Here is a 25,042-nt window from a genome sequence, read left to right as displayed (position 1 = left end):
TCCATATCCGTTTATCAAAACACACTTGCAATAAATTTAAAACATGGCAATTACTTTTCAGAAACCAACCGCCGCTGAGCATTTATTCATATATTTGTGACAGAAAAGCGCACAATTATTCAATTTTCTCATGCCAGAATGGACAGGAGTAGAGAAAACTAACTGAATGAACCAGGAATTTTTAAAGATGGAATAGTTTGCTTTAATTTTTTTCAGAAACTGAAATGAGTTGATAAAACAAAATAAGCTACTGATCTATGAGAGATTGAGGTGAACATCCCAACACATAGAGCAACACTGAAAACTGTGATAGATGCACGATACAACACAATGTTACAATTCACTGTAACATACAGAGTGAAAACAACACTCACATGGCAGTGATGCACATCCTCAGTACAAAGCTATACAGATATATCACATATTGACAGCTTTATGAATATAAACATGCTTCCATTCATCTATCTAAAGAGATAGAGATTAATATCTACCTTTTGTAGAAACTTAAGGTTGCAGGACAAACCCAGAATCTATGTATGAGAAACTCTGGGAGACAGTAAAATAGACAGTGACATACGCAAGACTTGGCTGACATATGGAAAGTTTGGCCTATTATAATTGTAGTCAGAAGTTACTAAAATTAACTTTCTCAAAAGATATAGGTATCAGAGAGGACTTTGATGTGAAAATCCTACATTCCTACAGTATCATCTGTGACAGATATTGAAGGAAAACAGTCTTTATATCCCATATCGGAGACTGATACATACAGGATAAATCCGGCACAGAGATATTTGACAAAGAATGAAGACTGCTGATGAAATGTCAAACTCACACTCACTTCCCGTGGCATCCTCACAATGAGCTGTTGTTAGTGTATCGGACCACACCCCAACTTTTGTTAGGACACCGGACGAGAAACTGCAAACATTTTTTTCAATTTGTAAACCTGTGAGGAAAGGAAACTTCACCCCAAGAGTGATGACACTGACCAATATAATGACACAAACTTTAATTTAAACACAGAATTAAGCACGTTAACATCAAAAAATTAGCTTTATAATTAACAGTGAATCCTACACTCTCAAACAATTTCAGACTGTCGGGTAAAGAATCAATTACATATTCACCAAAAGAAAAAAAAATGATATTGACAGTTACGTGATAAATTTCACTCAAGTACATCTGAGGGAGCAATAATTTGCAGGATGAGTCCCATGGTCGCATTGCTATCAGAGACAGTCACACAAAGAATCATACCCATACCGATATTCCAGCAAATGATAGATACAGGCAGGAAAGTAGGGAATTATAGATTGGTCCAAAACTCACATTCTGAAGCAGAGAATGGTGATGCGAAACAAATCCCAGAAAAATTCACTTGCAGTGAATGACAGATGCAGAATGACTTGGATACTGACATTGTGGCACAGTGATGAACAGATATTGGATAAATATATTTTACATACAGACTAATATTGGTTTTGGTATATTTGTTGATTAAACAAATATTTAGTGTGTCTACTTCAATGCCAGGAGCATCTGGAATAAGGTGGGTGAGCTTGCAGCATGGGTTGGTACCTGGGATCTCGATATTGTGGCGATTTCGGAGACATGGGTAGAGCAGGGACAGGAATGGTTGTTGCAGGTTCCAGGATTTAGATGTTTCTGTAAGAACAGAGAAGATGGTAAAAGAGGGGGGTGTGTGGCATTGTTAATCAAGGGAAGTATCACGGCGGTAGAAAGGACGTTTGAGGACTCGTCTACTGAGGTAGTATGGGCCGAGGTTAGGAACAGGAGAGGAGAGGTCACCCTGTTGGGAGTTGTCTATAGACCTCTGAATTGTTCCAGAGATGTAGAGGAAAGGATTGCAAAGATGATTCTCGACAGGAGCAAGAGTAACAGGGTAGTTGTTATGGGGGACTTTAACTTTCCAAATATTGACTGGAAATACTATAGTTTGAGTACTATAGACGGGTCAGTTTTTGTGCAGTGTGTGCAGGAGGGTTTTCTGACACAGAATGTAGACAGGCCAACAAGGGGCAAGGCCACATTGGATTTGGTACTGGGTAATGAACCCGGCCAGGTGTCAGATTTAGATGTAGGTGAGCACTTTGGTGATAGTGATCACAATTCGGTTATGTTTACTTTAGCAATGGGCAGGGATAGCTATATACCACAAGGCAAGAATTATAGCTGGGGGAAAGGCAATTATGATGCTATTCGGCAAGATATAGGATGGGGAAGAAAACTGCAGGGGATGGGTACAATCAAAATGTGGAGCTTTTTCAAGGAACAGCTACTGCGTGTCCTTGATAAGTAAGTACCTGTCAGGCAGGGAGGAAGTTGCCGAGCAAGGGAACCGTGGTTTACTAAGGAAGTTGAAGCACTTGTCAAGAGGAAGAAGAAGGCTTATGTTAGGATGAGACATGAAGGCTCAGTTAGGACACTTGAGAGTTACAAGTTAGCCAGGAAGGACCTAAAGGGAGAGTTAAGAAGAGCGAGGAGAGGTCACGAAAAGTCGTTGGCGGATAGGATCAAGGAGAACCCTAAGACTTTCTATAGGTATATCAGGAACAAAAGAATGACTAGAGTAAGATTAGGGCCAATCAAGGATAGTAGTGGAAAGTTGTGTGTGGAATCAGGAGATAGGGGAAGCGTTAAATGGATATTTTTCATCAGTGTTTACACTGGAGAAAGACAATGTTGTCGAGGAGAATACTCGGGTTCAGTCGACCAGACTAGATGGAATTGAGGTTCACAAGGAGGAGGTGTTAGAAATTTTGGAAAATGTAAAAATAGATAAGTCCCCTGGGCCAGATGGGATTTATCCTAGGATTCTCTGGGAAGCCAGGGAGGAGATTGCAGAGCCTTTGTCCTTGATCTTTATGTCGTCTTTGTCGACAGGAATAGTGCCGGAAGACTGGAGGATTGCAAATGAGGTCCCCTTATTCAAGAAGGGGAGTAGAGACAACCCTGGTAATTATAGACCTGTGAGCCTTACTTCAGTTGTGGGTAAAATGTAGGAAAAGGTTATAAGAGATAGGGTTTATAATCATCTTGAAAAGAACAAGTTGATTAGCGATACTCAACACGGTTTTGTGAAGGGTAGGTCATGCTTCACAAACCTTATTGAGTTTTTTGAGAAGGTGACCAAACAGGTAGATGAGGGTAAAGTGGTTGATGTGGTGTATATGGATTTCAGTAAGGCGTTTGATAAGGTTCCCCACAGTAGGCTATTGCAGAAAATAAGGAAGTATGGGATTGAAGGTGATTTAGCGGTTTGGATCAGTAATTGACTAGCTGAAAGAAGACAGAGGGTGCTAGTTGATGGCAAATGTTCATCCTGGAGTTCAGTTACTAGTGGTGTACCGCAAGGATCTGTTTTGGGGCCACTGCTGTTTGTCACTTTTATAAATGACCTGGAAGAGGGTGTAGAAGGATGGGTTAGTAAATTTGCAGATGACACGAAGGTTGGCGGAGTTGTGGATAGTGCTGAAGGATGTTATAGGATACAGAGGGACATAGATAAGCTGCAGAGCTGGGCTGAGAGGTGGCAGATGGAGTTTAATGCGGAAAAGTGTGAGTTGGTTCACTTTGGAAGGAGTAACAGGAATGCAGAGTACTGGGCTAATGGCAAGATTCTAGGTAGTGTAGATGAACAGAGAGATCTCGGCATCCAGGTACATAAATCCCTGAAAGTTGCCACCCAGGTTAATAGGGCTGTTAAGAAGGCATATGGTGTGCTAGCCTTTATCAGTAGGGGGATTGAGTTTCGGAGCCACAAGGTCATGCTGCAGCTGTACATAACTCTGGTGTGGCCGCTCCTGGAGTACTGCGTGCAGTTCTGGTCACCACATTATAGGAAGGATGTGGAAGCTTTGGAAAGGGTTCAGAGGAGATTTACTAGGATGTTTTGCCTGGTATGGAGGGAAGGTCTTACGAGGAATGGCTCAGGGACTTGAGGTTGTTTTCGTTAGAGAGGAGAAGGCTGAGAGGTGACTTAATAGAGACATGTAAGATAGTCAGAGGGTTAGATAGGGTGGACAGTGAGAGTCTCTTTCCTCGGATGGTGATGACCAACATGAGGGGACATAGCTTTAAATTGAGGGGTGGTAGATATAGGACAGATGTTAGAGGCAGTTTCTTTACTCAGAGTGTAGTAGGGGTGTGGAACGCCCTGCCTGCAACAGTAGTAGACTCGCCAACTTTAAGGGCATTTAAGTGGTCACTGGATAGACATATGGATGAAAATGGAATATGGATTAATTTCATTTCTACTAGCTTCATGTCAATTTTATTTTGCGTGCCATTATTTGGTGACTATCTTATTCTATTTTTGTCATATTCGTACCATAGTAAATGCTGGCTGCATTTTGAATTTGTCAATTTATTATGTGTGAATTTGGGTTTACCTGTATTTTCAATGTAGAAGGAAACACCTTACACTTTATCTGTAATTTGTGGACAGTGAATGGGATCACTGCAAACCCATTACAGTCTCATATGGGATGGTTTTGCTCATTTAATATTGAGCTGACAGTTTCCAGTTTGTGAATCAGTATTTTCTGCTGTACAGCTGTCTCATTGTCTATTTTCTCTCCACAGGTTAGTTCTGCCATGGATGGAAAGTCGTTTTTCTCCTGTACCTGTTAAATACGGGAAGTGAATGTGTATTACGGGCAGCACGGTAGCATTGTGGATAGCACAATCGCTTCACAGCTCCAGGGTCCCAGGTTCTATTCCGGCTTGGGTCACTGTCTGTGCGGAGTCTGCACATCCTCCCCGTGTGTGCGTGGGTTTCCTCCGGGTGCTCCGGTTTCCTCCCACAGTCCAAAGATGTGCAGGTTAGGTGGATTGGCCATGATAAATTGACCTTAGTGTCCAAAATTGCCCTTAGTGTTGGGTGGGGTTACTAGGTTATGGGGATAGGGTGGAGTTGTTGACCTTGGGTAAGGTGCTCTTTCCAAGAGCCGGTGCAGATTCGATGGGCCGAATAGCCGCCTTCGGCACTGTAAATTCTAAGTCTCTGTCAGTTTCCTTTATGTAACAATGCGTTTTAATCTTCACTTGTCTGTTCCCAATGTCAGAATGTTGGTTCTGTGCTGCATGTGTCAGTTACTGCAACACAATGGAGGTTTACTTGATGCCTGTTCTTTACTCTGCTAATTGGATGTGGAATTTACTCTGAATATTTCAGTCAGGGAATGTGGATGTTGTGATAACTCAGTATCTGCATCTGTTTTTGAATGTTTGTTTTATTTACCCTATCAGTTACTGGGATGCAACTGTGGGGTTTTTGTGTGTTTGCATGTTTATTGTTGGTGTGTTCTTTGTAGTGCCCTTGTTCTATCGATGTAGCTTCGGCAGACAGGCTACGAGGGTGAAAGAAGGCAGTCCACAGCCACCTTAAACACAGCTATTAGGAAGGTACTTTTTGATAATGCCCACATTCAAACATATATACTAAAACCAATAGTGGTCTGTATATGAAATATGTTTATCCAGTATCGGTTCACCACTGGGCCACAATGTCAGTATCCAAGTCATTCTGCATCTATTATTCGCTGCAAATGAATTGTTCTGGTTTTTGTTTTCGATTCACCATTCTCTGATTCAGAATGTGGGTTTTGCACTAATCCATAATCCCCTACATTCCTGTCTGGATCTGTCATTTTCTGGAATCTCGATATGGATATGATTCTTTGTAAGACTGTCTCAGAAAGCAATGCAACCATGTGACTCATACTGCAAATTCTTGTTTCCTCAGGTGCACTGGAGTGAAATTTCTCACATAACTGTCAATATCAGTCCAAAGATGTGCAGGTTGGGTGGATTGGCCATGATAAATTGCCCTTGGTGTCCAAACGTCCATGATAAATCGAGGACAAAAGTTCGGCACAACATCTTGGGCCAAAGGGGCTGTTCTGTGCTGTATTTCTCTCTCTCTATCATATGTTTTTTTTTCTTTGTGAATATGTAATTGATTCTTTACCTGACAATCTGTGAGAGTATGGGATTGACTGTTAATTGTAAAGCTGGTGCTTTAATGTTAATGTGATTAATTCTGTGTTTAAATTAAAGTTTGTTTTAATATATTGGTCAGTGTCATCACTCCTGGGGACACATTTCCTTTCCTCACAGTTTTACAAATTGAAAAAAATGTTTGCAGTTTGTCGTCCGGTGCCCTAACAAAAGTTAGGGTGTGATCCGATACACTAACAACAGCTCATTGTGAGGATGCCACGGAAACTGAGTGTGAGTTTGACATTTCATCAGCAGTCTTCATTCTTTGTCAAATATCTCTGTGCCGGATTTATCCTGTATGTATCAGTCTCCAGTACAGTATGTCATTACTGTTTTCCTTCTTGACCTGTCACAGATGGTACAGTGCAGGAAAGTAGGATTTTCATAGCAACATCCTCTCTGATACCTATATCTTTTAAGAAAGTTGATTGTCGTTCTTCTAACTACAATTGTATTAGGTCTAACTTCCCATAAGTCAGCCGAGTCTGTATATGTCACTGTCTATGTACTCTGTTTCCCAGAGTTTATGATACATAGATTCTGGGTTTGTGCTGCAACCTTATGTTTCTGCAAAGGGTAGATATTAATCTCTATTTCTTTAAATAGATTAATGGAAGCACGTTTATACTCATAAAGCTGCCAGTATGTGGTATATCTGTCCCGCTTTTCACTGAGAATGTCCACTGCTGCCATTTGAGTGTTGTTTTCACTGTATATTCCAGTGAATTGGAACATTGTGTTATATCGTGCATCTATCACAGTTTTCAGTGTAGCTCCATGTGTCAATATGTTCACCTCAATCTCTCATAGCTCAGTATCTTATTTTGTTTTATCTACTCATTTGAGTTCCTGAAAACATTAAAGTAAACTATTCCATCTTTTTAAATTTCTGATTCATTAAGACATAGTTTTCTCTACTCCTATCCATTCTGATGTGCCAAAATTGAATAATTGTGCACTTTTCTGTCACAAGCAGGGGCATGGGAACCTGGATTGTAGTTTTGGGGTATGGGAGATTGAGAGTATAGAGGTCAGGAGCACAGATTTGACTTCGCAGGAGGGTGCCAGTGTTCAGGTAGGTGGTTTGAAGTGTGTCTACTTCAATGCCAGGAGTATACGAAATAAGGTAGGTGAACTGGCAGCATGGGTGGGTACCTGGGACTTCGACGTTGTGGCCATTTCAGAGACATGGATAGAGCAGGGACAGGAATGGTTGTTGCAGGTTCCGGGGTTTAGGTGTTTTAGTAAGCTCAGAGAAGGGGGCAAAAGAGGGGGAGGTGTGGCGCTGCTAGTCAAGGACAGTATTACGGTGGCGGAAAGGATGCTAGATGGGGACTCTTCTTCTGAGGTAGTATGGGCTGAGGTTAGAAACAGGAAAGGAGAGGTCACCCTGTTGGGAGTTTTCTATAGGCCACCTAATAGTTCTAGGGATGTAGAGGAAAGGATGGCGAAGATGATTCTGGAAAAGAGCGAAAGTAACAGGGTAGTTGTTATGGGAGACTTTAACTTTCCAAATATTGACTGGAAAAGATATAGTTCGAGTACATTAGATGGGTCGTTCTTTGTACAATGTGTGCAGGAGGGTTTCCTGACACAATATGTTGACAGGCCAACAAGAGGCGAGGCCACATTGGATTTGGTTTTGGGTAATGAACCAGGCCAGGTGTTAGATCTGGAGGTAGGTGAGCACTTTGGAAACAGTGACCACAATTCGGTGACCTTTACGTTAGTGATGGAAAGGGATAAGTATACCCCGCAGGGCAAGAGTTATAGCTGGGGGAAGGGCAATTATGATGCCATTAGACATGACTTTGGATGTGTTGGTTGGAGAAGTAGGCTGCAAGGGTTGGGCACACTGGATATGTGGAGCTTGTTCAAGGAACAGCTATTGCAAGTTCTTGATAAGTACGTACCAGTCAGGCAGGGAGGAAGGGGTCGAGCAAGGGAACCGTGGTTTACCAAAGAAGTGGAATCTCTTGTTAAGAGGAGGAAGGAGGCCTATGTGAAGATGAGGCATGAAGTTTCAGTTGGGACGCTTGATAGTTACAAGGAAGCGAGGAAGGATTTAAAGAGAGAGCTGAGACGAGCAAGGAGGGGACATGAGAAGTCTTTGGCAGGTAGGATCAAGGAAAACCCAAAAGCTTTCTATAGGTATGTCAGGAATAAAAGAATGACTAGGGTAAGAGTAGGGCCAGTCATGGACAGTGGTGGGAAGTTGTGTTTGGAGGCTGAGGACATAAGCGAGATACTAAATGAATACTTTTCGTCAGTATTCACTCAAGAAAAAGATAATATTGTGGAGGAGAATGCTGAGACCCAGGCTATTAGAATAGATAGCATTGAGGTGCGTAGGGAAGAAGTGTTGGCAATTCTGGACAAGGTGAAAATAGATAAGTCCCCGGGGCCAGATGGGATTTTTCCTAGGATTCTCTGGGAAGCCAGGGAAGAGATTGCTGAGCCTTTGGCTTTGATTTTTAGGTCATCATTGGCTACAGGAATAGTGCCAGAGGACTGGAGGATAGCAAATGTGGTCCCTTTGTTCAAGAAGGGGAGTAGAGATAACCCCGGTAACTATAGGCCGGTGAGCCTAACGTCTGTGGTGGGTAAGGTCTTGGAGAGGATTATAAAAGATACGATTTATAATCATCTAGATAGGAATAATATGATTAGGGATAGTCAGCATGGTTTTGTGAAGGGTAGGTCATGCCTCACAAACCTTATCGTGTTCTTTGAGAAGGTGACTGAACAGGTAGACGAGGGTAGAGCAGTTGATGTGGTGTATATGGATTTCAGTAAAGCGTTTGATAAGGTTCCCCACGGTCGGCTATTGCAGAAAATACGGAGGCTGGGGATTAAGGGTGATTTAGAGATGTGGATCAGAAATTGGCTAGTTGAAAGAAGACAGAGAGTGGTAGTTGATGGGAAATGTTCAGAATGGAGTTCAGTTACGAGTGGCGTACCACAAGGATCTGTTCTGGGGCCGTTGCTGTTTGTCATTTTTATAAATGACCTAGAGGAGGGCGCAGAAGGATGGATGAGTAAATTTGCAGACGACACTAAAGTCGGTGGAGTTGTAGACAGTGTGGAAGGATGTTGCAGGTTACAGAGGGACATAGATAAGCTGCAGAGCTGGGCTGAGAGGTGGCAAATGGAGTTTAATGTGGAGAAGTGTGAGGTGATTCATTTTGGAAAGAATAACAGGAATGCGGAATATTTGGCTAATGGTAAAATTCTTGGTAGTGTGGTTGAGCAGAGGGATCTCGGTGTCCATGTACATAGATCCCTGAAAGTTGCCACCCAGGTTGATAGGGTTGTGAAGAAGGCCTATGGTGTGTTGGCCTTTATTGGTAGAGGGATTGAGTTCCGGAGCCATGAGGTCATGTTGCAGTTGTACAAAACTCTAGTACGGCCGCATTTGGAGTATTGCGTACAGTTCTGGTCGCCTCATTATAGGAAGGACGTGGAAGCTTTGGAACGGGTGCAGAGGAGATTTACCAGGATGTTGCCTGGTATGGAGGGAAAATCTTATGAGGAAAGGCTGATGGACTTGAGGTTGTTTTCGTTAGAGAGAAGAAGGTTAAGAGGTGACTTAATAGAGGCATACAAAATGATCAGAGGGTTAGATAGGGTGGACAGCGAGAGCCTTCTCCCGCGGATGGGGTGGCTAGCACGAGGAGACATAGCCTTAAATTGAGGGGTAATAGATATAGGACAGAGGTCAGAGGTGGGTTTTTTGCGCAAAGAGTGGTGAGGCCGTGGAATGCCCTACCTGCAAAAGTAGTGAACTCGCCAACATTGAGGCCATTTAAAAGTTTATTGGATAAGCATATGGATGATAAGGGCATAGTGTAGGTTAGATGGCCTTTAGTTTTTTTTTCCATGTCGGTGCAACATCGAGGGCCGAAGGGCCTGTACTGCGCTGTATCGTTCTATGTTCTATGTTCTAAGTATATGAATATATTGTCTGCGTCTTTTGGTTTCTGAAAAGTAATTGTCACGTTTTAAATTTATTACAAGTGTGTTTTTGGTAAGCGAATGTGGATTATGATCTGCACCTCCTTTTTTCAGGTATGTGATGTCACCTTCATGTTTATTCTGTATGTTTGAGCTGTACATCGAGTTTATTCTGTACATTTGAGATGTACATAGAGTTTATTCTGTACGTTTGAGCTGTACATTGAGTTAATGTACAATTTTCAGTTTACAAATTGAAAAAGATGTTTGCAGTTTCTTGTCCGGTATCCAAACAAAGGTTGGGGTGTGGTCCGATACACGAACAACAGCTCATTGTGAGGTTGCCACTGGTAGTGAGTGTGAATTTGACATTTCATCAGCAGATTTCATTCTTTGCCAAAACCTCTGTGCCAGATTTATCCTGTATGTATCAGTCCCTAGTACTTTGAGAATCTATGGGAATATTCCCCATTTCACTGTCATCACAGATGGAGTGGAATCTCAGATAGAGTCCGTGTTGGGGGGACTGTGTGTCCTGCGCCAGGGGTCATTCAATCACCTTTGTAGCTGTGTGTTTGTCCCAATGAGATATTCAATTTGCCGTCATTGCCTGCAGCTTGTTCGTTATTACACTGTCACTCAGCCCCTCAAACTCACACTTTCTGCAAACTACCATTTCACTGATTCACTTCATTATCACCCATTTCCAATTTCAAAGTGAATTTGATTTATACAATCAACTACTTTACTCACTACCCTAATTTTACACACACTCCTGGTTTAGCACATTCCTAGTTTTCTCACTCTCCTGGTTTCCACAGTCCCTGGTTTATACATTTGCCTGGTTTAACACACACCCCTGCTCACACACTCTGGTTCTTCACACACACGGCTATTTGTTGGCATATCTGGGAATTAAATACTGTGCTGTTTTACACACTCCCCCGGTTCGCTCGCTCCCCCGGTTCCCTCGCTCCCCTGCTTTACTCGCTCCCCTGGTTCGCTCGCTCCCCTGGTTCGCTCGCTCCCCTGCTTTTCTCGCTCCCCTTCACTCGCTCCCCTGGTTTGCTCACTCTCCTGTAATAGAATTACATAAACTGGGAGTGTGTAAAGTCATGGATGTGTGTACAACCAATGGATTGTGCAAAGCCATGGGTGCAAGTGTGTTAATAAGGAAAGTGTGAAAAAGTATGTGATTGTGCAAACTGGGTGTCTGTGAACTGGGACTGTGTAAAACCCTATGAAGCGTGTAAGCCGGGCAGTGTGCAAACCCAGTGATTGTACAATACATGTGAAATTTGAGGCTGTAATACCAGGTGTGTGTGTGTAAAACCATGTGTATAAATATGTTTAAGAGAGGATTGTGAAAACCTGACAATTACACAATATGAGTGTGTGTATTTGTTGAAATGGATAAAACCTGGGAAGTTAAAACCAGGGGTTTATAGAATTTGTGGTGAATGTGAACCATGGGAGGGCTTAAAAGCAGGAGAGAGTGGACAAGAAAAGCATGTGTAAACTTGCAGAGTGTGTAAAAGCAGGGGAGTGTGTAAAGCCAAGCATAACAGAGGAGTGGGTAAACATGGGGAGGGTGTTAACTGTTGGAAATGTGTAAACCAGGGTCGTGTGTGGAACAGGGGTGTATATTGAGCAGATGAGTGGGTTAACCAGGATAATGTGTAAACCATAGGACTGTGTAAAACAAGGAGAGTGTGCAAAACAAGGGGAATATGGAAACCTGTCAATGTGTGAAATGAGGGGAATTTGGAAAATGAGTTATGAGTCTAAACAGAGGGGGGCTGAGTTCAGAGGGGGCAGCTCACACGTGGAGGCTCTCCACTACAATCAAAAACACCTTCAAGAGCAACAATTGAAATATTTTGGAAAGTTCCGAGCTTAGCATAAGGAGACACTTACCAGAGTATAGGGGAAGAGAAATAAAAGGTCTATTGCGTGAGCAACTAAAGAATTGTAAGTGAAGACACAGTGCCAGCATCGTGGGCGGCTCCTCCACTGGTGCCGGCAGTTCGGGCTTCTCAGCCCGATCGGAGCAGAACTCCATTTTATTGTCTCCTCATTGGTTTTTTATTTTTATTTTTAAACATGAGGAACTGCAATTGGGAAGGTCACAGACTCCGAATTTATCAGGACATTGGGGCTGACCTGGCCATGTGCAGAGCTGGATTTAACAGGACGAAAGCAGCGCTGTACGAAAGCGGCGTACACTTAAGAATGTTATATCCAGCCAGGCGTGGGTCACATTCCAGGGCAAAAAATATTGTTTTTAAGGCCCCAACTGAAGCAGATACGTTTGTCACAGACTGCGGGCTGGGGCCGTGACCACAGGAGAGGCGGGAGGGGTCCAGGCGAAGAGTGGCAGCGCATTGGCAAACCAACAATTGGAGGGGGCAGGGGGAGAAAAGAACCTCACCCCTCCTCCACCCCCCACAACACAACTGACTGACGAAGAGGCGGAAGATGCTGGCCCTATACGTGCAGACAAGGGCAAAAGGCGGAGGACCAAGTATCGGGCATGATGTGGAAAGAACATACAGAACCCACAGAGATTGGGTGGAAGGACAGTGCGACAGTAACTCCCGGGAGGAGGGTCACCACACTAACAGGAGAGCTAACACCGGGAACATGCAGCAGATAGAGGCCGCGGCTGTCTGCCAACGGGGGGGGGGGGGGGGGGGGGGGCAGTGCCTGGCAGGGGGAGTGGGAACAAACAGCAGGGACGGAGAAGTATAGGGGAAAAAGAGCTCGGGGAAAGGGGACAGAGGGGGAGGGGAAGGGAATGGAGATGGGAGAGGGGGGACGGGAAGGGGAGGTGATGGGAAAAGGGACCTGGTAACCTGGAATGTTAAGGGACTTAAAGGCCCAGTGAAAAGATCCAGAGTCTTCACCCACCGAAGAAACATGAGAGCCGACATAGGCGTCCTCTAAGAGACACACCTGAGAGAGCAGGACCGGCTGTGGCTAAGGAAGGGCTGGGTGGGACAGACTTACCATTCCTGCCATGGGACGAGGGCCTGGGGGGTAGTGATTCTGTTAAAGAACAGGATTATGTTTAAGGTGACGATGACGGTAGCGGACACAGGGGGATGGTACGTCATGGTTGGATGGCGCACCGGTAGTACTGTCAACGTGAAAACTCTCAACTGGGACAACGCAAAATTCATTAACAACACAAAGGCAGAAATCCCCTACATAGCGACACACCGACTGATCATGGTTGCGGGTGGAGGGGGGGGGGGGACTATAACTGTGTACAGGACACATGGACAGGTCAAACCCCGGAATGGGGAAGACCTTGAACATGGCGAAGGAACCCGGTCGCTTCATGGGGCAGATGGGGGCGGTGGGAGGTTCACCCACCCAGGGCAGCAGGATTTCTCCTTGTTCTCACCAGTCCACAACATATACTTGAGGAGTCACTTCTTTCTGGTTGGAAAATCGGTGCTCCCAGAGCTGGTCAAGGCGGAGTCTCCGTAATCGTAATCTCAGACCATGCTCCACATTATATGGATGTGAGGTTGGAGATGGGCAGTACCCAATGCCCCACATAGAGGTTGGGCGCTGCCCTACTGGCCAACATGGCTTTCAGCGAGAGGGTATCACAGGCCATAGCGGAGAATACGACAAACAACCAAAATGGGGAGGTCTCAGCTTCCACGTCTGGGAGGAGCTAAAGGCCGTGATTGGCGGGGAAACTATTGCCTTTAAAGCACAAAGGGAGAGAGGAGAGAGTGGTTAGGCAGCAGTCGGCCCCAACCATAGAGCTCTTGGCAGAGAGGGAAAAGCAACAAATGGACTTTGACCTGCTCTCCACGAGTAAAGAGGTGCACCAACTCCACCAAGCATGGGGAACCCTATACAAATACGGGGACAAAGCCAGCCGCCTGTTGGCACACCAGCAGAGAAGGCCAGCTGAGCAGCCAACAGAAAGATTGTGCAAATTTGGCACAACAGAGGCACACTAGAAACAGACCCAAACAAGGTTAACAAGACCTTTGAAGACTTTTACCGGTGACTGCACACCTCAGATCCCCCAACAGGGGAACATCGAACATCGAAAAATACAGCACAGAACAGGCCCTTCGGCCCACGATGTTGTGCCGAACCTTTGTCCTAGATTAATCATAGATTATCATAGAATTTACAGTGCAGGAGGCCACTCGGCCCATCGAGTTTGCACCAGCTCTTGGAAAGAGCACCCTACCCGAGGTCAACACCTCCACCCTATCCCGATAACCCAGTAATCCCACCCAACACTGACGGCAATTTTGGACACCAAGGGCAATTTATCATGGCCAATCCACCTGACCGGCACATCTTTGGACTGTGGGAGAAAACCGGATCGGCACCCGGAGGAAACCCACGCACACACGGGGTGGATGTGCAGACTCTGCACAGACAGTGACCCAAGGCGGAATCGAACCTGGGACCCTGGAGCTGTGAAGCAATTGTGCTCTCCACAATGCTACCGTGCTGCCCTTAAGAACAAATTAATCTACACTCCATTATTCTACCATAATCCATGTACATATCCAATAGCCGCTTGAAGGTCCCTAATGTTGCCGACTCAACTACTTCCATAGGCAGTACATTCCATGCCCCCACTACTCTCTGGGTAAAGAACCTACCTCCGACATCCCCCCTATATCTTCCACCATTAACCTTAAATTTATGTACCCTTGTAATGGTTTGTTCCACCCGGGGAAAAGTCTCTGGCTGTCTACTATATCTATTCCCCTGATTATCTTATAAACCTCTATCAAGTTGCCCCTCATCCTTCTCCGTTCTAATGAGAAAAGGCCTAGCACCCTCAACCTTTCCTCGTAGGACCTCCTCTCCATTCCAGGCAACATCCTGGTAAATCTCCTTTGCACCTTTTCCAAAGCTTCCACATCCTTCCTAAAATGAGGTGACCAGAACTGCACACAGTACTCCAGATGTGGCCTCACCAAGGTTTTGTACAGCTGCATCATCACCTCACGGCGCTTAAATTCAATCCCTCTGCTAATGAACGCCAGCACACCATAGGCCTTCTTCACAGCTCTATCCACTTGAGTGGCAACTTTCAAAGGTCTCTGAACATAGGGGCTGGTTTAGCTCACTGGGCTAAATCGCTGGCTTTTAAAGCACACCAAGCAGGCCAGAAGCACAGTTTGATTCCCGTACCAGCCTCCCCGGACAGGCGCCAGTATGTGGCGACTAGGGGCTTTTCACAGTAACTTCATTGAAGCCTACCCCTGACAATATGCGATTTTCATTTTTCATTTCATTTCAACAGAGACCCCAAGATCTCTCTGCTCCTCAGCGTTGCAAAGATCCCTACCGTTAACCATGTATTCCGCATTCACATTTCGCCTTCCGAAATGGACAACCTCACACTTATCAGGGTTAAACTCCATCTACCACTTCTCAGCCCAGCTCTGCATCCTATCTATGCAGCAGTCAACAACCCTCCTCACTATCCACAACTCCACCAATCTTCGTATCATTTGCAAATTTACTGACCCACCCTTCAACTCCCTCATCCAAGTCATTAATGAAAATCACAAACAGCAGAGGACACAGAACTGATCCCTGCGGTACGCCACTGGTAACTGGGCTCCAGGCTGAATAATTCACATGCACGACAAATCTCTGACTTCTATTGGTTAGCCAGTTCATTATCCAACTGGCAATATTTCCCACTATCCCATGACTCCTTACTTTCTGCATAAGCCTACCATGGGGAACCTTATCAAATGCCTTACTAAAATCAATGTACACTACATCCACTGCTTTACCTTCATCCACATGTTTGGTCACCTCCTCAAAGAATTCAATAAGACTTGTAAGGCAAGACCTACCCCTCATAAATTGGTGCTGACTATCCCTAATCAAGCAGTGTTTTTCCAGATGCTCAGAAATCGTATCCCTCAGTACCCTTTCCATTACTTTGCCTACCACCGAAGTAAGACTAACTGGCCTGTAATTCCCAGTGTTATCCCTATTCCCTTTTTTGAACAGAGGCACAACATTCGCCACTCTCCAATCCCCTGGTACCACCGCTGTTGACAGTGAGGATGATCACAATCTACCGCTACTGTCCTTGATCGGACCTACCCTCGCTCTAGTCATTCTCATATTTCTCACATATGTGTAAAAGGCCTTGGGGTTTTCCTTGATCCTCCCCGCCAAAGATTTTTCATGCCCTCTCTTAGCTCTCCTAATCCCTTTCTTCAGTTCCCTCCTGGCTATCTTGTATCCCTCCAGCGCCCTGTCTGAACCTTGTTTCCTCAGCCTTACACAAGTCTCTTTCTTCCTCTAAACAAGGCATTCAACCTCTCTTGTCAAACATGGTTCCCTCACTTGACCATCTCTTCCCTGCCTGACAGGGATATACATATCAAAGACATGTAGTACCTGATCCTTGAACAAGTTCCACATTTCACTTGTGTCCTTCCCCGACAGCCTATGTTCTCAACTTATGCTCTTCAATTCTTGTCTTACAGCATTGTATTTACCTTTCCCCCAATTGTAAATCTTGTCCTGTTGCACGCACATATCCGTTACTGAAGTGAAAGTCACAGAATTGTGGTCACAACCTACAAAATGTTTCCCAACTAACAAATCTATCACTTGCCCTGGTTCATTACCAAGTACCAAATCCAATATGGCCTCCCCTCTGGTCAGACAATCTCCATACTGTGTTAGAAAAGCTTCCTGGACACACTGCACAAATACCACCCCATCCAAACTATTTGATCCAAAGAGTTTCCACTCAATGTTTGGGAAGTTGAAGTCACCCATGACTACTACCCTGTGACTTCTGCACCTTTCCAAAATCTGTTCCTCCACATCTCTGCTGCTATTGGGGGGGGGGGGGGGGGGGGGCTATAGAAAACTCCCAACAAGGTGACTGCTCCTTTCCTATTTAAATAAAATAAATAAATTTAGAGTACCCAATTATTTTTTTCCAATTAAGGGGCAATTTAACGTGGCCAATCCACATCTTTGGGTTGTTGTGGGGCGAAACCCACGCAGGCACGGGGAGAATATGCAAACTCCTCACAGACCCAGTGCCAGGATTCAAACCCAGGTCCTCAGCGCCGTAGGCAGCGATGCTAACCACTGTGCCACCGTGCTGCCCTCCTTTCCTATTTCTGACTTCAACCCATACTACCACAGCAGACAGATCCTACTCAAACTGCCTTTCTGCAGCTGTTATACTATCTCTAATTATCAATGCCACCCCCACCCCCCCCCCCCCCACCTCTTTTACCATCCACCCTAATCTTGTTTAAACATCTATAACCAGGGACCTCCAACAACCATTTCTGCCCCTTTTCTATCCAAGTTTCCGTGATGGCCACCACATCCTAGTCCCAAGTACCGATCCATGCCTTAAGTTCACCCACCTTATTCCTGATGCTTCTTGCGTTGAAGTATACACACTTCAACCCATCTCCGTGCCTGCAAGTACTCTCCTTTGTCAGTGTTACCTTCCCCACTGCGTCACTACACGCTTTGGTGAGCTGAATATCGTCTTCCTTAGTTGCTGAACTACAAATCCGTTTCCCATTCCCCTGCCAAATTAGTTTAACCCTCCCGAAGAGTACTAGCAAACCACCCCCCCCAGGATATTGGTGCTCCTCCAGTTCAGATGCAACCCGTCCTGCTTGTACAGGTCCCACCTTCCCCAGAATGCTCTCCAATTATCCAAATACCTGAAGCCCTCCCTCCTACACCATTCCTGCAGCCAGGTGTGCAACTGCACTCTCTCCCTCTTCCTAGCCTCGCTGTCACGTGGCACCGGCAACAAACCAGTGATGACAATTCTGTCTGTCCTGGCTTTTAACTTCCAGCCTAACTCGCTAAACTTGTTTATTACCTCCACACCCCTTTTCCAACCTACGTCGTTTGTACCAATGTGCACCATGACTTCTGGCTGCTCACCCTCCCCCTTCAGGATCCTGAAGACACGATCCGAGACATCCCTGGCCCTGGCACCCAGGAGGCAACATACCTTCCGGGAGTCTCGCTCGCGACCACAGAATCTCCTATCTATTCCCCTAACCATTGGCTCTCCTATTACTATTGCTTTTCAATTCTCCCCCACTTCCCTTCTGAGCCCCAGAGCCAGACTCAGTGCCAGAGACCTGGACGCTAGGGCCTTCCCCCGGTAGGTCATCCCCCAACAGCATCCAAAATAGTATGCTTGTTTTGAAGGGGAACGGCCACGAGGGATCCCTGCACTGTCTGCCCGTTTGTTTTCCTTCCCCTGACTGTAACCCAGCTACTCTTGTCCTGCACCTTGGGTGTGGTTACCTCCCTGTAACTCCCTATTACCCCCTCTGCCTCCTGGATGATCCGAAGTTCATCCAGCTCCAGCTCTAGTTCCCTAACACGGTCTCCGAGGAGCTGGACTTGGGTGCACTTCCCGCATATATAGTCAGAGGGGACACCGGTGGTATCCCTCATCACCCACATCCTACAGGAGGAGTATGCAACTGCCCTTGCCTCCATCCCCTCTTACCTTACAGAATATAGCTGCCCTGTGGATCAACTGGCACTCCACCCTCTGACTCTGCTCCCAGTCAGCTGCACTCTGTGATCTCCTGGATCCCTTCTCGTTCTTTGAGGAAATTAAATGAAAGGAGCACCTTACTCCCCCAGTCACCAAACTCTCACTATAGCACTCAAATGCACCAAATTCAGCACTCCGTCAGTCACCAAACTCTCACTATAGCACTCAAATGCACCAAATTCAGCACTCCCTCAGTCACCAAACTCTCACTGTAGCACTCAAATGAACCAAATGCAGCACTCCCTCAGTCACCAAACTCTCACTATAGCACTCAAATACACCAATTCAGCACTCAGTGCAAACTCGGGGGACTCGTGGATGAAGCTATTCCTCGATGGACTGGACTTGCCAGTTCTGTGGGAGGACAGGAAACGGGGCCTGGGAGCACTGCTAGAACTGAGAGAGATCATGGAGAGTATAAGCTCCATGCAGGCCGAAAACAAGGACCAGGGGAGTATACAAAGCAGGGGGACCTATGAATCAGGGGAATGTATAAAGCATGGCAGTGCATAGAACATAAGAACATAAGAACTAGGAGCAGGAGTAGGCCATCTGGCCCCTCGAGCCTGCTCCGCCATTCAATGAGATCATGGCTGATCTTTTGTGGACTCAGCTCCACTTTCCGGCCCGAACACCATAACCCTTACTACTTTACCCTAATGCCATGCATCTTTGTCTGATGCAGCAACCTTTTGTGTGGCACCTTGTCAAAGGCTTTCTGGAAATCCAGATATACCACATCCACCAACTCCCCATTATCTACTGCACTGGTAATGTCCTCAAAAAATTCCACTAAATTAGTTAGGCATGACCTGCCCTTTATGAACCCATGCTGCGTCTGCCCAATGGGACAATTTCTATCCAGATGATAGATTGATGATAGTTTCCATCATCTTCCCTACTACCGAAGTTAAGCTCACTGGCCTATAATTTCCTGCTTTCTGCCTACCTCCTTTTTTAAACAGTGGTGTCACGTATGCTAATTTCCAATCCACCGGGACCACCCCAGAGTCTAGTGAATTTCAGTAAATTATCACTAGTGCATCTGCAATTTCCCTAGCCATCTCTTTTAGCACTCTGGGATGCATTCCATCAGGGCCAGGAGACTTGTCTACCTTTAGCCCCATTAGCTTGCCCATCACTACCTCCTTCGTGATAACAATCCTCTCAAGGTCCTCACCTGTCATAGCCTCATTTCTATCAGTCGCTGGCATGTTATTTGTGTCTTCCACTGTGAAGACCGACCCAAAAAACCTGTTCAGTTCCTCAGCCATTTCCTCATTTCCCATTACTAAAACTCCCTTCTCATCCTCTAAAGGACCAATATTTACCTTAGCCACTCTTTTTTGTTTTATATATTTGTAAAAACTTTTACTGTCTGTTTGTATATTCTGAGCAAGTTTACTCTCATACTCTATCTTACTCTTCTTTATAGCTTTTTTAGTAGCTTTCTGTTGCCCCCTAAAGATTTCCCAGTCCTCTAATCTCCCAGCAATCTTTGCCACTTTATATGCTTTTTCCTTCAATTTGATACTCTCCCTTATTTCCTTAGATATCCACGGTCGATTTTCCCTCTTTCTACCGTCCTTCCTTTTTGTTGGTATGAACCTTTGCTGAGCACTGTGAAAAATCGCTTGGAAGATTCTCCACTGCTCCTCAACTGTTCCACCATAAAGTCTTAGCTCCCAGTCTACCTTAGCTAGTTCTTCTCTCATCCCCTTGTAATCTCCTTTGTTTAAACACAATACACTAGTATTTGATTTTACTTTCTCACCCTCCATCTGTATTTTAAATTCCACCATATTGTGATCGCTCCTTCCGAGAGGATCCCTAACTATGAGATCATGAATCAATCCTGTCTCATTGCACAGGACAAGATCTAGGACCGCTTTTTCCCTCGTAGGTTCCATTACATACTGTTCTAGGAAACTATCGCGGATACATTCTATAAACTCCTCCTCAAGGTTGCCTTGACCGACCTGGTTAAACCAATCGACATGTAGATTAAAATCCCCCATGATAACTGCTGTACCATTTCTACATGCATCAGTTATTTCTTTGTTTATTGCCTGCCCCACCATAACGTTACTATTTGGTGGCCGATAGACTACTCCTATCAGTGACTTTTTTGCCTTACTATTCCTGATTTCCACCCAAATGGATTCAACCTTATCCTCCATAGCACCGATGTCATCCCTTACTATTGCCCGGATGTCATCCTTAAATAACAGAGCAACACCACCTCCCTTACCATCCACTCTGTCCTTCCGAATAGTTTGATACCCTCGGATATTTAACTCCCAGTCGTGACCATCCTTTAACCATGTTTCAGTAATGGCCACTAAATCATAGTCATTTACGATGATTTGTGCCATCAACTCATTTACTTTATTCCGAATACTACGAGCATTGAGGTAAAGTACACTTATGTTGGTTTTTTCACCTCTGTTTTGAATCTTAACATATCCAGTTTTATTCCTTTTGTTATTACTGGGCCTATTCAGTGAGCTCCCCTCAGTGACTGTACCTTGTACTGTCGCCCTTTTAGATTTTTGACTATGTCTTCTCTGCCTTGCACTTTTCCCCTTACTTCCTTTTGCTTCTGTCCCTGTTTTACTACCTTCCAACTTCCTGCATCGGTTCCCATCCTCCTGCCACATTAGTTTAAACCCTCCCCAACAGCTCTAGAAAACACCCCTCCTGGGACATCGGTTCCAGTCCTGCCCAGGTGCAGACCGTCCGGTTTGTACTGGTCCCACCTCCCCCAGAACCAGTCCCAATGCCCCAGGAATTTGAATCCCTCCCTCTTGCACCATCTCTCGAGCCACGCATTCATCCTATCTATCTTGACATTCCTACTCTGACTAGCTCGTGGCACTGGTAGCAATCCTGAGATTACTACCTTTGAGGTCCTCCTTTTTAGTTGTTGGGGGATTTGAGGTGCGCAGTCACCGGTAAAATTCCTCAAATGTCTTGTTAACCTTGTTTGGGTCTGTTTATAGTGTGCCTCTGTTGTCCCAAATTTGCACAATCTTTCTGTTGGCTGCTCAGCTGGCCTTCTCTGCTGGTGTGCCAACAGGCGGCTGGCTTTGTCCCCGTGTTTGTATAGGGTTCCCCGTGCTTGGTGGAGTTGGTGCACTGCTTTACTCGTGGAGAGCAGGTCAAAGTCCATTTGTAGCTTTTCCATCTCTGCCAAGAGCTCTATTGGTTGGGGCCGACTGCTGCCTAACCACTCTCTCCTCTCTCCCTTTGTGCTTAAAGGCAATAGTTTCCCCTCCAATCATGGCCTTTAGCTCCTCCCAGACACGGAGGCTGAGACCTCCCCATTTTGGTTGTTTGTCGTATTCTCCGCTATGGCCTGTGATACCCTCTCGCTGAAAGCCATGTTGGCCAGTAGGGCAGCGTCCAACCTCTATGTGTGGCATTGGTACTGCCCATCTCCAACCTCACATCCATACAATGTGGAGCATGGTCTGAGATTACGATTATGGAGACTCCGCCTTGACCAGCCCTGGGAGCACCGATTTTCCAACCAGAAAGAAGTGACTCCTCAAGTATATGTTGTGGACTGGTGAGAACACGGAGAAATCCTGCTGCCCTGGGTGGGTGAACCTCCCACTGCCCCATGAAGCGACTGATCCTTTAAGTCCCTTGACATTCCAGGTTACCAGGTCCCTTTTCCCATACCTCCCCTTCCCGTCTCCCCTCTCCCATCTCCTTTCCCTTCCCCTCCCCCTCTGTCCCCTTTCCCCTATACTTTTCCATCCCCGCTGTTTGTTCCCACTCCCCCTGCCAGGCACTGCCCCCCCCCCCCCCCCCCCCGTGGCCTCTATCTGCTGCATGTTCCCGGTGTTAGCTCTCCTGCTAGTGTGCTGACCCTCCTCCCGGGAGTTACTGTCCCACTGTCCTCCCACCCAATCTCTGTGGTTTCTGTATGTTCTTTCCACATCATGCCCGATACTTGGTCCTCCACCTTTTGCCCTTGTCTGCACGTATAGGGCCAGCATCTTCCCCACTTCGTCAGTCAGTTGTGTTGTGGGGGGTGGAGGAGGGGTGAGGTTCCCCCTCCCCCTCCCCCTTCCAATTGTTGGGTTGCCAATGCGCTGACGCTCTTCGCCTGGACCCCTCCCGCCTCTCCTGTGGTCATGGCCCCAGCCCGCAGTCTGTGACAAACGTATCTGCTTCAGTTGGGGCCTTAAAAACAATATTTTTTGCCCTGGTATGTGACACAGAGCTTGGGTGGATATAACATTCTTAAGTGTACGCCGCTTTCGTACAGCGCTGCTTTGGCCCTGTTAAATCCAGCTCTGCACATGGCCAGGTCAGCCCCAATGTCCTGATAAATTCAGAGTCTGTGTCCTTCCTTATTTCAGTTCCTCGTGTTTAAAAATAAAAAACCAATGAGGAGACAATAAAATGGTGTTCTGCTCCGATCGGGCTGAGAAGCCCGAAGTGCCGGGACCTGCGCAGGAGACCACCCACGATGCAGTCGTCAATCACCCCAGCCCCGGAGAGAGAGAAGGTGAACAAAACCCTGAGAAATGGAGAGAGGCCCACAATTCAAACAAGAACGAAAACAGAGAGAGAGACAAAAGGGACCAAGGGGAGAGAGACCCCACGAGACAGAGAGAAGTAAAGACCCACGGGAGGAGACAAGAAGAGGGGCAAAACACACCTCCAAAAAGACAGAGTTCTCCTTTGATCAGCCCGAACTGCCGGCACCAGTGGAGGAGCCGCCCATGATGCTGGCACTATGTCTTCACTTACAATTCTTTAGTCACTCACCCCAATAGTCCTATTTTTCTCTTCCCCAGTACTCTGGTAAGTGCTTCCTTATGCCAAATTCTAAACTTTCCAAAATATTTCAATTGTTGCACTTGAAGGTGTTTTTGATTGTAGTGGAGAGCCTCCACGTGTGAGCTGCCCCCTCTGAACTCAGCCCCCCTCTGTTTAGACTCATAACTCATTTTCCCAATTCCCCTCATTTCACACATTCACAGGTTTCAATATTCCCCTTGTTTTGCACACTCTCCTTGTTTTACACAGTCCTATGGTTTACACATTATCCTGGTTAACCCACTCATCTGCTCAGTACACTCCCCTGTTCCACACACGACACCGGTTTACACATTTCCAATAGTTAACACACTCCCCATATTTACCCACTCCCCTGCTTGGCTTTACACACTCCCCTGCTTTTACACACTCTGCAAGTTTACACATGCTTTTCTTGTCCACTCTCTTCTGCTTTTAAGCACTCCCCTGGTTCACATTCACCACAAATTCTATAAACTCCTGGATTTAACTCCCCAGGTTTTACCCATTTCAACTAATACACACAGTCATATTGTGTAATTGTCGGGTTTTCACAATCCTCTCTTAAACATACTTATACACCTGGTTTTACTCACACACACACCTGGTTTTACACACACACACCTGGTATTACAGCCTCAAATTATACATGTATTGTACAATCACTGGGTTTGCACACTGCTCGGCTTACACACTTCATAGGTTTTACACAATCCCGGTTCACAGACACCCAGCTGGCACAATCACTTACTTTTTCACACTTTCCTTGTTAACACACTTGCACCCACATCTTTGCATATCCCTGACTTTACACACTCCCAGTTTATGTAATTCTATTACAGGGGAGCGAGCGAAGCAGGGGAGCGAGCGAAGCAGGGGAGTGAGCGAACCAGGGGAGTGTGTAGAACAGCACAGTATTTAATTCCCGGATATGATAACAAATAGCCGTGTGTGTGAAGAACCAGAGTGTGTGAGCAGGGGTGTGTGTTAAACCAGGCAAATGTCTAAACCAGGGGCTGCGGAAACCAGGAGAGTGAGAAAACTAGGAATATGCTAAACCAGGAGTGTGTGCAAAATTAGATCAGTGAGTAAAGCAGTTGATTGTACAAATCAAATTCACTTTGAAATTGGAAATGGGTGATAATGAAGTGAATCAGTGAAATGTTAGTTTGCAGAAAGTGTGAGTTTCAGTGGCTGAGTGAAAGTGTAATAACAAACAAGCTGCAGGCAATGACTGCAAATTGAATATCTCATTGGGACAAACACACAGCTACAAAGGTGATTGGATGACCCCTGGGGCGCAGGGCCACTTGCACCCACACACACACAGACAACTACCCAACACGGGCTCTATAGGAGATTTTGCACTATATTTGATGACAGTGAAATGGGGAATATTCCCATAGATTCTCAAAGTACCAGGGACTGATACAGGATAAATCTGGCACAGAGCTTTTGGCAAAGAATGGAAACTGCTGATGAAATGTCAAATTCACACTCACTACCCCTGGCAACCTCACAATGAGCTGTTGTTTGTGTATCGGACCACACCCCAACTTTTTTTAGGATACCGGACAAGAAAATGCAAACATCTTTTTCAATTTGTAAATTAAAAATTGTACATTAACTCAATGTACAACTCAAATATACAGAATAAACATGAAG

At 45.6% G+C, this 25,042-nt stretch overlaps 1 long non-coding RNA gene across 5 annotated transcripts in view; it reads left to right on the top strand.

The window, feature by feature from the left end:
- Nucleotides 1-25,042, top strand: part of LOC119957769 — a 64,068-nt gene that overhangs the window by 37,329 nt on the left and 1,697 nt on the right. Inside the window, exons 6-7 of one of the 5 annotated variants that reach the window (XR_005458919.1) lie at nucleotides 5,362-5,430; nucleotides 5,771-6,909. The exons of 1 other annotated variant lie outside the window; for it this stretch is intronic. This is a non-coding gene — a long non-coding RNA (uncharacterized LOC119957769). Of the gene's footprint in view, nucleotides 1-5,339; nucleotides 6,910-25,042 lie in introns of those variants that run through there. 3 more of the 5 variants (XR_005458918.1, XR_005458916.1, XR_005458914.1) reach the window with 3 other exon arrangements.

The sequence above is a fragment of the Scyliorhinus canicula genome, chromosome 27 (assembly GCF_902713615.1).
Source record: "Scyliorhinus canicula chromosome 27, sScyCan1.1, whole genome shotgun sequence".
In the NCBI taxonomy this organism is placed as follows: Eukaryota; Metazoa; Chordata; class Chondrichthyes; order Carcharhiniformes; family Scyliorhinidae; genus Scyliorhinus; species Scyliorhinus canicula.
The sequence above is the reverse complement of the archived record's forward strand: the minus strand, read 5'-3'. Positions and strand labels throughout refer to the sequence as shown.